Source organism: Spodoptera frugiperda, chromosome 12 (assembly GCF_023101765.2).
Source record: "Spodoptera frugiperda isolate SF20-4 chromosome 12, AGI-APGP_CSIRO_Sfru_2.0, whole genome shotgun sequence".
Taxonomy (NCBI): Eukaryota; Metazoa; Arthropoda; class Insecta; order Lepidoptera; family Noctuidae; genus Spodoptera; species Spodoptera frugiperda.
Genome location: NC_064223.1, coordinates 10,473,148 through 10,490,515, shown reverse-complemented (window position 1 = coordinate 10,490,515; position 17,368 = coordinate 10,473,148). Strand labels below are relative to the sequence as shown.

The following is a 17,368-nucleotide window of genomic DNA, read 5'->3' as shown; positions in this document are numbered from 1 at the left end:
CTATTATACAATTTAAGTAGTGATTTCCATATGTGGGTCATTAATGCGGACATTATGTTTGGATTACGCTAATGTCTTCGGAATTACACGGAGTACTTATTAGGTATTATTATTTTATCACAATTATTGTTGTTATTCGGTAGGTAACCGACTATTTGTACTTCATCGTTGGAGCTGACATTTTTAAATTGCTAGTCATGTGCGGTGGTTCCGTGATCAATGATGTTTGCGTTAGGTAATCGTGTGAAAGGTCACTGGCGGTGTTCTGATAGGGAATGTGCTGCCATCATTGTGCCGAGTTCATTTGTAATCAGATGAACAATTGGGGAGTTATAAGGGCACTAAAGTTCAAGAACGTAGGTACTTATTAACAGTCGATACTGTTGTACGTAACATGTCTCCAAAAATGCGACATGACGTGACATTTAGATCACATTGCACAAGGTATTCAAATGAGTGCGGAAGTGGTTGTAGTCCCAATAAAAACGTTTGCCGTGCTAAATTAGAATGTTTCGAATAACGTGGAGCCATTCGGTCACGGTCGAGTGTACCGTACAATAATAACCATGGGGTCTAGCCGGTTAGGTTGCTGACTGCAACGAAATCTAGCGTGGCGGAGTTGCCGGAGTGTCGGCGATAAGGATAAATTGGAGCTTTGCGAAGTTGAAGCATCATTAGACCGCTATGATGTATATTGTTGTGTAGATAAATACCTAAATGTAATACAAGATGATGAATGACCGAAGTTTCAATTTATTAATTTTTTGCACAAAGTGAACTTTTAAGGCCATTTTTTGGCAGTCCTTTAATAGGTGTTAGAAATCTTGCTGTACCTATAGAGATATATAGCCTTAGGTAGAAGTATTTAAGATCATATAAGATTTACTTAAGAAATCTGATCATATTAATATGAAAATACAGTTTTTAGAATATGTTGCATTAGGTATTCGATTTTTACACAGCACACTGCTTCATCAGTACTTTAAAACGGCACTACGTACTTAAAGAAAGTAGCTGGCGTGATAAGAATCAAATTCAATTCTAATTTCAGTTTCAGAATGAGCGGTTTGTATTGTACCGTTATCTCTCTGATGTAGCGGCTTCGCTTAATCAAAATGCCTTAGGCACAGTCGACCTTTGTTTGAGGCAAGCTTCTAGCCAATCTAGACTACAATGATGATTTAATTTGCCAATTTGAGCCTTACATACGGTAGTTTGTGTATCATTAAATTCGTTTATTACTTAACGTTATTGTGGCTGATGCTGTGTGGATTGGTTGAGGTCTTTTTATAATAGTCAGTTATGTGATGATAACCCTGTATCAAGGTATCAATCTGTTGCTGACATACATTTTAGGCACAACCCTACAGATAAAGTGTTGGTTCTACAAAAGAATATATGTAACTAGAGGGCTTCAGGGAAAAGGGTACCTAAACATCATAATAACAAAGCTTAATTCAGATAATCTGCATATTAATTAAGAAGATGTAGTAATGTGTCAACGTGGGTATCAAAATAACGATCACGATCAATGGTGAGTTCATAACAACGGGTTTGTCCTTACTCCCAATACGAGCTCTCGAGGCTAGCCACCTTTTACTGAACCTATGCTCATTGCTCAGTGATAATTGTACCAGTTACACTGTTAGAGGTCGGGGTTCACTTCAGTCGAGAAAGGCTTACATAACCTTTGTGGTCTATGAAGTGGAGTTTCAAATCTTCAACTGATGTTCTGCAGTTGTTTATGTGTTGGTGTGTTCATATTCGGTTTTGAACTGCGATATTCAGTACAGGTATAGTACGATGTTGGATAGTATATAAGTAGGACTTTAGTAGAATGGAAATTCAGTCAGTGTATACAATTGCGCAAGAAAAGAAAGCATGTTCTTTATCTGCTGTGACGAAATAATGCATTTTCAATTCCTAAATTCTTTTTAAGGAACTAAATAGTAGTCCTATTCAGAGACATTTAATAATTATTCAAACTATTCCTTAGTAACGATTTTGTTTCGAAAACAATGGCTAAGGATGTAGAGGACTGACTGAATAGATAAGGACTGGGTTAAGTAACCATTAAATGACTCTATGTGCAGTGGTAAAGGAAGTATTTTTTCAAAAGATGACATCATTTTATTTCTTTGCCTAGACATTACACAATTTGTATTAGGAGCCAAACGTTGATTACAATTCATAATTTGGATTATAGATACATTTAAGACAGACAAAAGCACTGGAGGACCGGTTTAAAACAATAGTTTGTTTGTCAATACGTATTGATGTTTATGTACGTAAAAATAAACTGGTGCGCATTTGGTACATAATGGGTGAGCTAGACAATAGATTGAGAGAGAGAGAAAGAGAGAATAGAATGGTCAGTGACGAATTTGATCGGAGCGGAAACTATACGTATTTCATCTTTCTATTAAAGAATGTAAATCTTCATGCTAATGCCGGTCAGTTTTGCCCCCTATGAGGTTTAAAATGTTATTGTGACTACTGAAGACATTGACCATAATGAGGTGGTTGATCATGACCATGGATGGATCATGGAGGCTATCACGAATGAGGAACACGACACGAGAAGGAACATTTTAGTACTATTTGCCCTAAGGGACAATCTTTCGCGATGCGACATATATTACTTGTAATATCTATTTTTAGAATACAGAATTTATTTTAAATGTATCTTCTACGTTTTGTTACAGATGAGCTTTTAACTATACGTCGTGTAGCGAGTCTGTTTCTACAACTGCAAACATAGTGCTTTTCTGAAATTATTTCACCTGTCGAAAAATTTCTTAATATTTTGGTAGTCATGGTTATCCCAAAAGACTAATGACAGTATATCTATTCAATTGTGAGAAAAACACGGCTACATTGGCTTATTTATTTTATTAGAAATTTAACCTTACTGTTTTGTTATAAAGTCGAATTCCTATTGAAGAAATTTCACAGGTAGCTTCGTTTGCTGGCTCTAAATGTTCATAAATTCCAAATTGGATAACAATCAGAGCCTTAGCTGCAGAGTATAGAGTAACCTTTAGCTGTATTCCGTTGGCATCTTCGACAATGTTGCAATAGTTAAACGCGTGCCCTTAGTCGAGAGAATGCTCAAATACTATTATGTTGGTATAATACAGATATTTATATAATCTACGAAGTTTTGGTACTGATATTACTTATTAACATATAGCAAAACTTTTATCAAAACTGAACTCTCCAGGAGCTTTTTGGTTTTCATCGTTACCTACATCGCTTTGTAAGTAAATGCACATGTTTGTGAAATTAGATGGTAGTTTAATTGTTACTCTTTCCTAATTACAATAGTTATTGTCCATTATAATTTTACCATTCAACGCCGAATCGTTTAAATTTTGGGTAATCCATTATCCTCGGTCGAAAATGTTGCTGTATGTGTAGGATTAATCTCACCTTAGCCGAGGTGTGTTAGGTCTTTTCCTAATTGGTGAGTCCAACACCAGAGACCTAGTGTAGTAGTATCGCGCATGCGCAGTACGTGGTGTGCGCGGCGCCTTTCGGAACCTCTCGGTCCTCACCAAGTTCCCTCCTCCCGGCATGGTGCACTCACATCCTATCTTCTACACTGAATAATGCACATTTTGTGCTTTTACACCAATAATGTGGTGATTTGATCGATACTGTTGTATTACTGACGTGCGCGCGGCTCGCGGTGCGTCCGTATTCAGGTGACGAAGAAAACAATCATGTAAACAATAATATTGTTCTGTTTCGCGACATACGGGATGTTCTAAAATATGTCGCGTGCATTACACCGCTATACAGCGCGATACACCAGCCGTGATCGGTAAAATTTTATAAAGTTTGTCAACCGGTTATGGGTTTCCTCAAGGGCCGTTATTAGGTCCCGTTGAACAATATCATAGTGCAAACTTGTTGTAAGTTTACATTTCAAAATCAGTAGTGCATGCATTCTTAACTTAGGTTAAAGTGGGTATTTTAGAATGTGTTTTAAATCAATGTCAAGGTAAATCGACGGCGACGTCGAATGTACGCTGACTCACAATGCAGTTTTAAGTTTATAACGTATCTACGTACAAATCCGGATATTGGTTGAATTATCTACTAATTGATTGGTCCAGATTTCAGTTCTGAACGAAAAATATTTTCCTAGAAGTGACTCAGACTGAAATAAGACACTGCAAATTACGTCATAGATGTTTCAGTAGAAGCAAAGGGAGAGAATATCAACATCCTGTATGAAGATATTTTCAACATCAATGACTTCATGCTAAAAGTATACAGCAGAGACGGCTGAATGCGTTACCATTCAAAGAATATTGTGATCACTCAACAAATTGACGCATAATCGAGTTATTACTATAAAATGTACGTAATTCGGAAATTTGCATCATTGTCATATACAAAATTGTATGCATAACAATTTCAACCACGCATAGACGATATTTGTCTTTAGGTACTGCTCGTGTAAACAAAGGAACTTTAACTCTTATTCTGTTTCTTACGGCAACAACAGTTATTTGGTTATTTAATAGATTACATTTCATAACATAGAGCTTGTTTTTGAATACAAATATCGTCATCGATTAAAATTGTACAATTGACAAACGTATACCTATCAACATGTTTGTAAAGTAAAACACGTCGGTAGCTCGGTGTCTCAGTACTGAGTTGTTGGTGCAGGCGCGGTTTTGCTCGATAGCAAGAATGTTAAGCACGCTGTTGTGAAAGGCCCAACAGCCTTAGCAAATACTAGACTAACTGCATTTCAATCTATGACGTACGATGCCACCTGTTCGCTACAACTAATTACTATCCTAGATATATCTACGTACTTAAGTAGCCTGTTTAGTGTTGGTGTTGCTTAAATTGTTTTTAATGGTCTTTCTTTTTTTGTCGTTTTCATATTGGCAATGTTCAGTTATACTTTCAGGAGCATTTGTTACATAATCGACTTACTTTACCTGAGATTTTTTTATTAGTATAATACACATTTATAGTTATGATAGTCGTTACTTTTAGATTGAAGTCTGAACGCCATACAAAAAACAAGAACAAACTCTCGTGGGTCGCTTGCAGACGTCAAATGCTTCATGTTAAACAGATATTTAGTATCTACAATTATCCAGTTACTACTAACGGTCCTAAGTATCAATTTAATAGCCTTTAAACTAGCTTTGAAATGTTTGTTCATTCTTTTTCTTCATTTTCCCTAACATTTTAGCGTCATTCAGTAATTGTGAAACTGTTGGCACGAAATCCATTGTCAGCTACGCTTTGGAATGGGCCATGAAGATGGACGATGCATCGGTATGGACTAGAGACGCTAGCCTTAAAAACCAGGGCAAATCTTTTGCAATCTCATGTCTTATTCAAGTGTCCCACTTCTTTCATTCTTAAATCAATCAGCTTGAATCGTATGTACTCGTATCACGTTAGTTACTGGCCACCTACATCAGGGACACCGCTTGCAACTTGCACTTTCACGTGTTGGCATGCAACCTGCAGATTAGTCTCGCTGTTTCATACAGTTTCAATGCTAAACTCCGTGTTGAATTCATAATAATCAGTGATAACCTTCATTGTCTTAGTTTTGTTATTGTTATGTGAATATTTTGGTTGCGCGGAAAGGGAGAGTGAGACCCTATTGTCTTTTTGAAATTTATTGCTGTTGTCAACTGTTTGGTAAGAACTTTCGTTTAAGTTACGTAATATTAAGGTGTTTATTATATTTATTTTTTATATTAAACGCTTTATAAGGATCCAAGGAATGTTTCCGATGTTTACGTAAGGATTTTTTTTATTCTTTTTTGTTTTAAAACGTTGTCTTAATTAAGTTTTGATTGAAGCACGATTTTTTCTTGTCTCCATCCATTACGTTTAGTCTTGGTGCACTTAAATTTAGACGTCTTTAGTTTTTTGTTTCTTAGATCTATTACCTAAAGTTACGTAAACGGTGTGAAAGTGTAACGCAATTCATTGATGTACCTACTGTAAGCATAAAATATTATTGATTGAAGAATATTTTGAGTTCTGTTTTGGAATTTTTATGGTATGCGTAATTTTGGTATAACTATTATATTAGTCTATCTCCAACTGAAACGAAAGACAAGGGATAATGATTTTATATGAAGAAGAAACAAAGATTGCTCAGTAGATAGCTACTTAAAGGAATTATATCAAACTGGCTGAAGAATTTCAATCAAAGTGTAAGTGATATTGATAAAGTCCTTGAAATCGATACGGTATATCAAAGTAGATTTCCAATTTGTTTTAGCTGTTTCCTCATAGCCTAGGTTTGCTATTTCAGTTTAGTAATAATCGCCTAGACGAATCAAAATCAAGGTTTCAAGTATTTCGTACGATCTTTTGGTTTGATAAATAACTAACTGAATTATATTATTACAATAGATATTTGCAACCATTTAGGTATTTTGTAACGTTTCCGTACCTAGATGGAATTTGTTGGTTTCGATATCAATTTACGATAATTGTAAACGTATACGAAATCTTAAGTAATGTGTATTTTGTCCAAAATCTAAATTTAATATGTAACTTTTCCGAAATAATTAATTCATGCATTTGTTTAAAGTATAACAATTTTTCTGTACTATGAAAGGTAAAACTGTAGTTGTACTTGAAAATATTGTTTTAAATAGGTATCTACAATTTAGATTGTCAGAAGGAAAACAATTACGGTAAATTAAAAATATTGAACCATTTATTTTGTTAATAAACTGTGCCACTTCTCATCACGTTTCTTTTGTTTTAGTAACCCAGTAAATGAAATCAATTAATGACGTAAATTAATGTCGAGCAGAAAATTATAATCCGTAACGGCGGAAGATGATTATTAGAAATTAAGGAAATGGATAACTAAGATAATGCTTCGAAGAAAAAAAAAGAAGTATTATTTAATTAGGCCAATAATATAATTATGATATCAGTGACACTTATTTCCTAACTGAAAGGCTAGGTTGGAACAGTGTATGTTTCTGGGTGTCCATCTGCGATAAATGAATTGCGATTTTTGATTTTCGTACAGAATATTTTTGTGTAACCTAAAAATTGTTGTTCCATTTATATGAGGTGATTACGGGATATTTTGTGTTTCTGAATCAATTTACAATACTGGACATAATTGAGTAAACCATCAGGTGCGTTGCCACCTTTTTAGGGGTTAGAAATTTAAGTTGTAGTTGAGGAATCGCGGATTGTTAAGGGTGTAACTGGGCCTCACTCACACAACACAAGCGTTGTTTCACGTCGGTATTTCTGTGAATCTGGGGTATCACTCCGGTCGAGCTGGCTCATTCGTGCTGAAACATAGCTGTAGTCTGTAGCAATGTCGTAACCGTAAGTAAAGATACCCATCTTTTTATCGGATAAATAAACACAGAGCATTTATCCGTTTTCACTTGATTACAAATGGCCATCTCAAGTCGTAACCAATAGACGCGTTTGTCTATCTCCTTATGGATGAGGTTATATGTTATAGGTACATAATGTTGTCAATAGTTCACGTTCGCTGTTCGCAGTGAGTATGTGGAACGTTGGCCAACACTACCTAATTACATAGCATGAAGTTTACACCCTGTTTCACAAAGGTTCTGCATATTTGTAACGTTACGTCATATTTCAGTTTCAATTATAATTTTGTTATGATAGTTTTTGTTTACTTATTAATGTTAATTAGTATTCTTAAAGAGTTAATAAAATGTAGTTAAGTATGTATTTTTGTCTAAAACTTCTGCCTCGTAAGTCATAAGAGCGACTGCTGAACAAGAGATCTTTGGATTTGATTCAAGTGTTTTGTAAGGATATTTTCAGTTTGCCGCTAATCAATAAAACAAGATTGGATTGTATCTTTGACTATTCCTTATTAACTTTTTATGTTAATAGTTTCTATGTTTTTCATACTAATGATTTAAAAGAATATTACTCAAGTTTAGTCTAATTTCAAATAATAAAAACACGAAAGTCGACTGCAACACAGCTATTAAATAGTCGATGATAAAAAAGCATTGCATCTGCAGTCTTCGGGTTCGCTAAATCTAGATAAGCCTTGTGCAGTCCAGTGTAATGATCATGACTAATCTCAGCACAAATAGCATTAAGGTGCATGTCCTCGCTTTACGTAATCTCAGGTCGTTGACTTTGGAGCAAAAACCGATCGTTTTTAGCTGCATTCTGGTCATTAAAGAGGTTGCTTTTTTACACATTAATTTGTATTTTGTAATTAAGTTGAGACATTTAAATTAGTTACTTAATTTAGTGTCTAATGTTATTTGATTTTGTGTAATTTTGATCTTCTTTTTTGTGACTTGGGTAAAATTGTATCTTAATCAGATCGGATTTATTCTAAAGAGTTCTTTCTGTTCTTTCTTTTATCAATCAATCAGGTCATTCTTTTCATTTTGGATTTAAATAAACACAAATCACATTATCAGAATTAAATAAACACTGACATCTAATTTAATCTGGTGAAGAACTATAAGATGATTAGACTGTAGTCTAGCTCCGAACTTTTTTTAAAGAAAACTAAGAATATAATTACAGAACTATTCTAGTATCGGAAGCCGTAATTATGTAGATGCTAATCGTTTAGTATTTATCTGCTTAATGATAGATAATATTTAAAATATGTCTATTCATACCGGTTTTTTTACCTCCCACATTTAGAATGCCTAGGATGCCTTGATAGGTAACTGATGTTTTTTAAATGTCTTTCAGATGCGCCGTAAAGATGAAAGATTAAGATGTGAGCGGTAATCGAACGTTGTATCGTGTTTATCTCGGTAATTTGCCGTGATTGCATACTTGTGTCCAGTTAGTTATCTATAGTTTTTTTTAAGTTTCTAAATAGATATAATCACTAGAATTTTAACTTTTATAATATGAATTTTCTGTGTTTATTATGTAAAGTGATTGTGGATAAGTGACTATTCATCCGTGTATTTAATAATGGCGATGCAATAGTGTCAAAATATTGGTAAGTAACTTATCGTAATTTTATTTAAGGTTGACGCAGTGGCTGGGCTTCTCCCAAATCTAGCAATTATTTGTGTGATTCATTAATTATTGTTTAAGGATATCTATACAGGGTGTAAACGGAACGCTCCCGAAAAACGTTTAATTTTTGTTTGTTTTTATAATTTTAATCGTTTTTGTTTTCGTGTTTTTCATGCGACATCAGCCTTAAGTACTTGATTAAAACTGTTATTACATAAAATAAATATTGAATTCCTTATTTTTTTTTTGTACTTATTTAAACAAAACTCATTTTTTACCATCACCTGTTTGCAGCGTTTTAAGAATTTTGTATATGCAATCAATTGTATAACTATCATCAACCAATTTCAATAAGACCGTTCTCATAATAGCTTTAGTTCAGTTCTAGTGCCTAAGTATTAGTATTTTCTCTGCAGTCTAGCCAGCTCAGTTGCTTTGTGTCGGTGAAGTGAACCGAGCCATTATTTGCAGTGAAAGGTATGAGGTCACAACACTTGCCTGCTGTAGTTTGCAGAGGTTTGGTAAAGAATATAATGTTTTTAGTTAATTTTCGTAGGATTTGTGAAATGAACGGTAAACTATGGATGCATTAAAGTGATTTGATTTTGATTTTGATCAATATTTTCCTTATGATTTGGATTTGTAGAAGAAAAATAATATACACGATTTTTATTATATCTACGTATATTTTTCATCGACACAAATAGAATAGAATAAAAAGGAAAAGGCAAATAAAAATACATAGTTGTAAAACTACTAGATGGTAGATTCCTAGAAATACATTTTTATCCGTACAAAATGTGTTAAAATTCGAACACTAGTAAGGAAACAGATACATACCTACATAGATTATTATTGGACCTGGCCTCTTCTTTTGAACAAAATATACCAAGGAAACATAACTAAAAGAGTTCTATATATAACCTCGTTGGTTGAGTGCACCTCTGCCTACCCCTTCGGGGATAAAAGGCGTGACGTTGCATAGGAAATAGGAATTCTATATATAAAAAAGTTTTGTATATTTAGTGACAATAAAACACCAGCGTCATATAATAAAACGTTCACAATGACAGCTTACCTGCCAGTCTGTCTATTTGTAAAAAGCTTCGGTGTGCCTGCGCATCCGGGTGTGACCGGAATCTTTAGAGGTGACATCAGTTGTTAGCTGCAGGCTATATTACATATTATCTGCTTATTAAGTTTGTATGTGTGTGAAAGTTCAATATGTATATTGATATTTCTATATTTTTTATTTAGTTTCATGAATGACATATTTTTATTTAAGTACTCTAGTTTTACGAGCTTAAATTATTAAAAAAATAGGTGCTGCATTAAATATGTTCATCTCTGCCTGATTAGGAAATGAATTATGTTATTAATTTTTTTTTAATTTAAAGTTTGTATCATTAAGTCCATTAAATGGATATAAAATACAGCCTTGCTCATCACACTGATATTGAAGGCTTGTCAGGTTGTCTGATCAGTTTGCAATGTCATTAATATGTTCCCACAGATCCATTGAGGTTTTATTGTCGTCACTCTGGTTTCTGGAAACACCAGACTATAAAATGGAACAAAGGCAGAAGGAAAACCCGTTTGTGAGTCAAAGCCTCAAGTGGCTCGGAAGGCATTGAGAAAATCATCAAGTATTATTTTTTCCTGATCTTGATTGTAACCTAGGCCTTGTAGTGTCGCAGGTGATTAATATACAGATAAGTAGGGGACAGGAAATTAAAAGGATTAATTGACTCGTTTTAAGACAAATAAAAGTAAGTAACTCTGCAATAAGTATTATCCTGTTAACCATCCATTAACTCCACTATTCATAAAAGTACCTGAAGGCGATGACATTTACAACGTTCGAAACGAACATTAAAGATGCACTCAACAATTTACCCAATCGCCCTTAAATATAGCCTTCGAACAACAATCGGAATTCCGCGCATGTTCCTTCAAGGCCGTAAGGTCTATATCGACACCAGCAATTTATACTACGCTAACTCGAAATTTGGAAAAAACTTTTTTTATGCCAAGTTGCTTAAAATGTGGGTTTACATACGTCATAAAAAAATTGAGAAGAAATATGCAAAAATAAGAAAGTTACAAATCTTATAAAACGCTAAGTAAAGGTACTTTTTGAAATCACTCGATTTATATTACGCCAACTATTATTAGCGGAGTGTGCCCGGAGATCACTTTGGTCAAAATCTGTGCAACACTGCGCTAACTCATAGTTAGCGTAGTTTAGTGCGTTCTTGTGTATACTTGTTCGTTTGTACAATGAACGACTTAGCGACTTTTACATAGTAAATACTTATGTGTTAACGTATTAATTAGTTTATTAATGGTACGTTGACTATTCTTTTTGTAAGTAAGTACATGTTCTTTATAAAAATATTGAAATATGCATCAGATGATTAATCATGCACTACGACCCCCGACTACACTACGCTAACATAAGTTAGACGTGTATAAGATGTAACATTTTTTTGATGAATTACGTTTATATACGGCTAACTTGCGCTAAATCAAAAAATAGAAATAAGTAAGGAAATATAAATATGAGATATTACAATGAATAAATTAAATATTAAGCATACCAAATTTCAAAAAAGTATCTTAATTAATGTAAAAGTTATCACGTTTTTCCCTTTAAACGCCTCTACTGTAAAGTACGCTTTTTGAGTTAGCGTAGTATAAATTGCTGGTGTCGATATTTCCATGTCTTGTTTACAAATTGGCCCCATCAGAGATTCACGGCGGTGGTGCAGTCAGTCGGCAATATTAGGCAATTCCGATCATGTCTTGCGACACAACATCTACATACAATCGGGGATTGAGGCAGCCACTTCTATTATGTTTCGAACGATTTGCAAGCTCGTGGTTCGAACTTAGTTTTCCCTTTTAGGGCGGCTCATAGCTGAATTATGTAGAGCAGATCGACGGATTACTGTTGCTAAACTGACAGCTGGTATTTTGAAGACGGAATAACGGATATTACAGGACTTTATACTTGCGCATACGTTGTGCGATCTTAAATTTCTGACTTAGTCAGGTCAATAAGCCTATTCACTATCAACAAATGTGTGTTATTTGAACTTCCAACAGGTCCCATATTTGATATTTAAGCGTACTTCAGCATTGCGCTAATTACCCTTATCTGAAAGGCATCAATCAAACTATTTTGGCAAATTAATTGTTCAATGACCTTCGTGATCTTAATTGTGATAATTGTTCAAAGATAACGGTGCCTAGTTTGTTTCTCAGGTGTCCGTGGGAGCTAAGAATTGTTTGGCTCTGCCTCTAAAGTTACCCACGCGCCCCCAAGCGGTGAGTCTACGAAACTGACGTACGGTTCTTGCGCAACAAATTGAATTAAAGATTAGATGAGTTAAGCTCGCATATATTATGTGGTTAGATGATGATTCTGTTTTATTGGGGTTTTCCTGACTATTTATTATTGTAAGATTGTAATTGTAAGCTGTTTTGAAGTGGAAACACGTGTTTTATATTGGTTAGTGGGTGATCTAACGCAGTATATAAATGAACACTTCGTAAACGTTGTAGGAGCACTTATACTTAGAGATAAAACCATAAAATACTTTGTAATGTATATATGGATCTGCAATGTAATTACAATGGGGCTGTCGGTAGAGAGCGCCCAAGGTGGACATATAGAGACCAAATTGGCAATATATTAAAGAAGGGCCAAATTAAAAGTATCTTTAACCGACGACCATGTATGAAAAGACTGATAACTCTTGATGAAGCGAAAGAGGTGTGTAAGATTCATAGTAATTGGCGTTCCATTGTCTGTGCCCATGAGGGTCATGGGAAACAGGCGTGGGGTAAATGTATGCATGTATGTATGTATGTATCATCCTTCACTATATGTTTCAAGTTTAGCCATCATTGTGTTTACTAACCTTAGGATATATGCTCTCCAATCCTATTTTGTTCAAAAAAGCATATCATAAAAGAACTATGGGTAATCATTGATGGCAACAAAAAATCATTGATTGATTTTAAATACCCACGACTGAAGAAACTTTTTGAAATTCCTATCTACAATAATAAGACAAATTCTTGTAGGCCAAGGATAGGAAGAAGAGGCCTACTCATCCTAGAACATGACACATCATCACACCAACGCAAATACCACACAGTTCTAAGTAATTATTAGTTTGAGTACCTACGCAGCGAGCTAAGAAAGCCTCTTATCTTAATCCATCGAACAATAGCAGGGTAGCTTTGGCTTGAGGTCGTATGAACAAACACACATACATATACATATACATACATATATGCAGCTATGACTCATTATATGAAGTCAGTTTGTATAATACCTGGTACCACGCTCTGTTACCTATGTATGTGGGCTTTTGTTGATAAACTTCAAACTTGGGAAGGTTTTTGATTAAATTATGCTTTTATAGTTAAACGTCTTAAAAGTGAGTGTTTTTTCAGAATGATCACTGCATTATTTAACCATCACTTGATAAAAACTATTTTGCTAATATTATTGCTTATTTACACCTAAGCTCTGACAATCTTGGGCAACCGCATGCAAAGGTCACATGACTCAGAAGCTATTCACTCTACTCTCCTCTGCCTTCGTCAAGGCAGTCTCTCTATATAAACCACTATTTCCTATGTATCAAAAAGATATAATGCTACTGAAGACATTAATACGAGTACTACGTATTTAAAATCTAAGCTCTAGTGCTTCTTATACACAAAAACTTACTTTTACTTAAAAAAAATAAAATCATCACACAGATAGAAAAAAGGTATTGAAAAAAAGTTTTTAGGCAGTCGAATCTAACATCAAGTTTAAATATTTCTGGCCACACAAAATACTCTATTCTTATCACGGAATCTTATTCATAAGAAAAAAATAATGAACACGTTCGAAATTCGAATCTGACCTATTTGAATCGTCTTCAATCGGCCATCTTGCGACGTGGTAGGCTAAAGGTGAATTATTTGATAGATTCATCACATTTGTGGAATAAAGAAGTGTGTCAAAGTAAAATACACATTACAGGTATGTATTTAGAGTGGTGTTTCGCAACAGCATCAAGTGTCGTGACTCCGGTCGACCTCGGTACGACTTTGAGAGCTAGCACTCGAAATCGTAGAACTTGAATTTAGGTATTGGTTAGCTGTTTGCGTCTCGTACAGACCTATATTTGCTTTTGTAACTGTAAACGGTATGCCTAACTGGGGTTACCGTTTTTCTTAAGATCAAAACTGAAGTTTCCGTGTGAGTAAACCGTAGTATGAAAAAAAGATTTTAGCTTTTAAATTTTCGACACATACTTATACAAATACGGATCCCTGATTTGTAGTTGCTAAAAATATAGATTGCATGCATAGTGAATAGGTTGCTTTTGGGCAGACGTGCTCCATCGTAGGCCGCATTATCACTTACCATCAGGCGAGATAGCGGCCAAACGTAGACCCATCAAATTTATAAAAAAAGGATATATCGAAGATTGAAGTTCTTGTGATATTTAAGTATCAAAAATTTAATATCAGATCAGATAGTTGTTTCAGAAAATATCTAAATGTGAAGGAGATTTTAACAAAGCTTTATAGACTAATACTTTAAGTGACTTATACTCTATACAATCAAAATGTTGTGACATAAATAGTGCCTACTTAAAGTACCTATTAAAGAAAAGCGTGACCTATTAATTTGGCAAAGTAAGTACCTATGTACCTATGTAAACGTCACAAGATGTCGTGCGGAGTGCGACCCTGGCATAACTCAGTATACGAGATTTATATTATTCTGTGATTGTACAGGAAATCGATCTAACTTGGCTTATTCATATTTCTATAGACATTTATTTGTATTTAATAAGGGCAATGCAATAGTCCCGGTTAGCTTTTTATGGTTGGGTATAAAAATTAATGCTTACTATGGTAAGTGGTATGGTAACTTACTATGGTATGTGACATCATAGCATTAGATTACGCGTATATTATTTTCCAAAGTAGACACATTTTTAATGACTAATACATAATATTTTAAGATGATAACTGATGAGCCTGTTTTAAAATACTGAATATAGGTTCATTTCAAACTTATAATAATTTAAGTTGTTCATTATATTACTTAGAATAGAAGAACTAGGTTTATAAACCTAGTATTGCCTAAGTATTATTTTATACACGTATTTATACAAAAGAAGATCTATCTCTATGTTGATTTTCATCAAAATTTGTTCAGTAGTTTATGAGTGTGAACTGTAGAATAAGCTTCTCCTTTAGTCTTCGAAGTGAGGTAAATAAACACTTCCATTTATTAAAAGTAATTGCGTTGCGTGGCAGAGTCGTACGCAAATATTTGTATTTTACAGTAATAATTGTCAATGTTGGCAATACTATGTAATGACTATGTATTGCCATACTTAAGCACGGTTTGTGTGGGTAGCGTGTAATTACTTTATGTAATTGTTAGTAGTTGCATTCAATGAGTAGCTATGTGATGATTATAAGCAAATAAGAATATATTCTGCTCTTTTAGGTATGTTAGAATTGTATCAGGTAATTTGTTATAGCTGTACAGTAATTGATTTGTATAATTGGAATCAAATACTTTCGTACTGGTTTGTTACTTTGATACACAACTAAAAAAATTAAGGCTTTTTCGTTTTTTCTTTCTTCTTTAAAAAGGTTTGATTTGAAAGTTGATATGGTGTCGGATTTAATAAAAAAATAAAATAAAGAAAAATGGCGCGGATTCCACATTTAAAATAAGACGCGTGTGGCACACACTAAGTGCAAAAGCTCTATTATTTCTCTAATAGTTTTATTACCGTGCATTTACTTATTGGCAAAAAGTACAGTTATCAAAAAATATCCAGTGTCTATACTTGTGATTGGAATTATTCGGTATTTATTCGGACGGTCGTGTGATTGATCACCGCCATTACCGAGTGGTCACGTAGTCGGAAACGATTCCGTGTCTCGGCTCGTTTCGGGCGTAACTGTAGTGTGTGGTCACTGACCACAGGGCTGCCAGGGCAATATGGGACTAGACTAACTGGCTATTAAGCTGCGCAATGTCAAATGGGAGTCCATATAAAACGAAATCGATTCGAGTGACTTTAGAACTGACTTGAGTACGTAGTTACTATGAGAGATATTAAACTGTGATCACGTATTACGTGTTTAGATAGATAAACAGTTTATATTTTGTTCTTTAAAACAGAAATCTTCTTTACGCATTCCTGTTTAGCAAACCACATCGATTACTTCGAGACCCGGACATACCGCGAGTGTATACTGCACCGACAGGCGGCGTACAAGTTGCTAATTTGCACATTCAATTAATTCCTATTGGACAGCACTGCCAACCATAGACATCCAATGACAGACAGTAATGAGGAGACCAGAGGTAATCGAACCTTCTTGCGTGGGAGTGGTTCGAAATCGCGCCTGCTTAGACGCAATCATGTTTTATTGGGAAGTTAAAATGTATTCCATCCAGTTTTACGATACGAGTCGACAGATACGAGTAGATGCTGGGTTTATTGCTTGAGAATTGTGCCTGTAGGAGACATATTGGATCGAAATTATAACATTCGATTCTGACATTCGTATTAATCGAATTTATGGAGTCGATAAACAGGAAGTAGGCAGGTAGGCTTGGTGAAGGTTTGTTTCACAAGAAATTTGGAAATAAATAAGTCTTGTGTGAATGGCACAATCACATTACCTACCTGTTTATATCATAATATATTATATTTATGTAGGTCATACACACGAATATAGTTCCTCAACCCTGAGCATTAAAAGTGAATGTTCCGGTGAGGTAAAGCATTTTAATCTCACAATAACAAACGTGCTCTCATTGTGTTCCTGGTTTTACTTTTAATAGAAAAATATAATTTCCTATGAGCATGATTATTTCTTGTAATTAATTGGAAATAGCCTTAAGTATGGAGTGTTTAAGGTAAGTCGCCGTTTATGAGTTGAATAAGGAAGGATCTTAATGATTATGCTATTTAATTTTATTCTATGACTAATCTTTTTATATTTATTTTTTATAGAGGTTAAGCCACCGCACTTACCATGCAGTTAAATCGAATTAATAGCGACTTTTGTTTTAGGTGTCTAATTAATATTTTTTTACTGCTATGTTTTCTTTTTTTTTTAATAACATCTTCTGATTGCGGAATCCAAGACAGTCATTCATGTCCCTAGGACGAGCCGAACTTAGTGTTCCAGTGTTTTCATGGTTATATGTATCTACTGTAGATTCTGGCTTACAGGACTTACAGCGGAATAGGAGGTGGTGGCGGGTTTGTCCCATTAAAAATAAAACTGTCTTTTCTTTCATATC

At 34.4% G+C, this 17,368-nt stretch overlaps 1 protein-coding gene across 1 annotated transcript in view; it reads right to left on the bottom strand.

Moving 5' to 3' along the window:
• The window catches only part of LOC118263060 (uncharacterized), a 73,050-nt gene that overhangs the window by 27,337 nt on the left and 28,345 nt on the right, over positions 1-17,368 (bottom strand). The gene's annotated exons all lie outside the window — the stretch shown is intronic.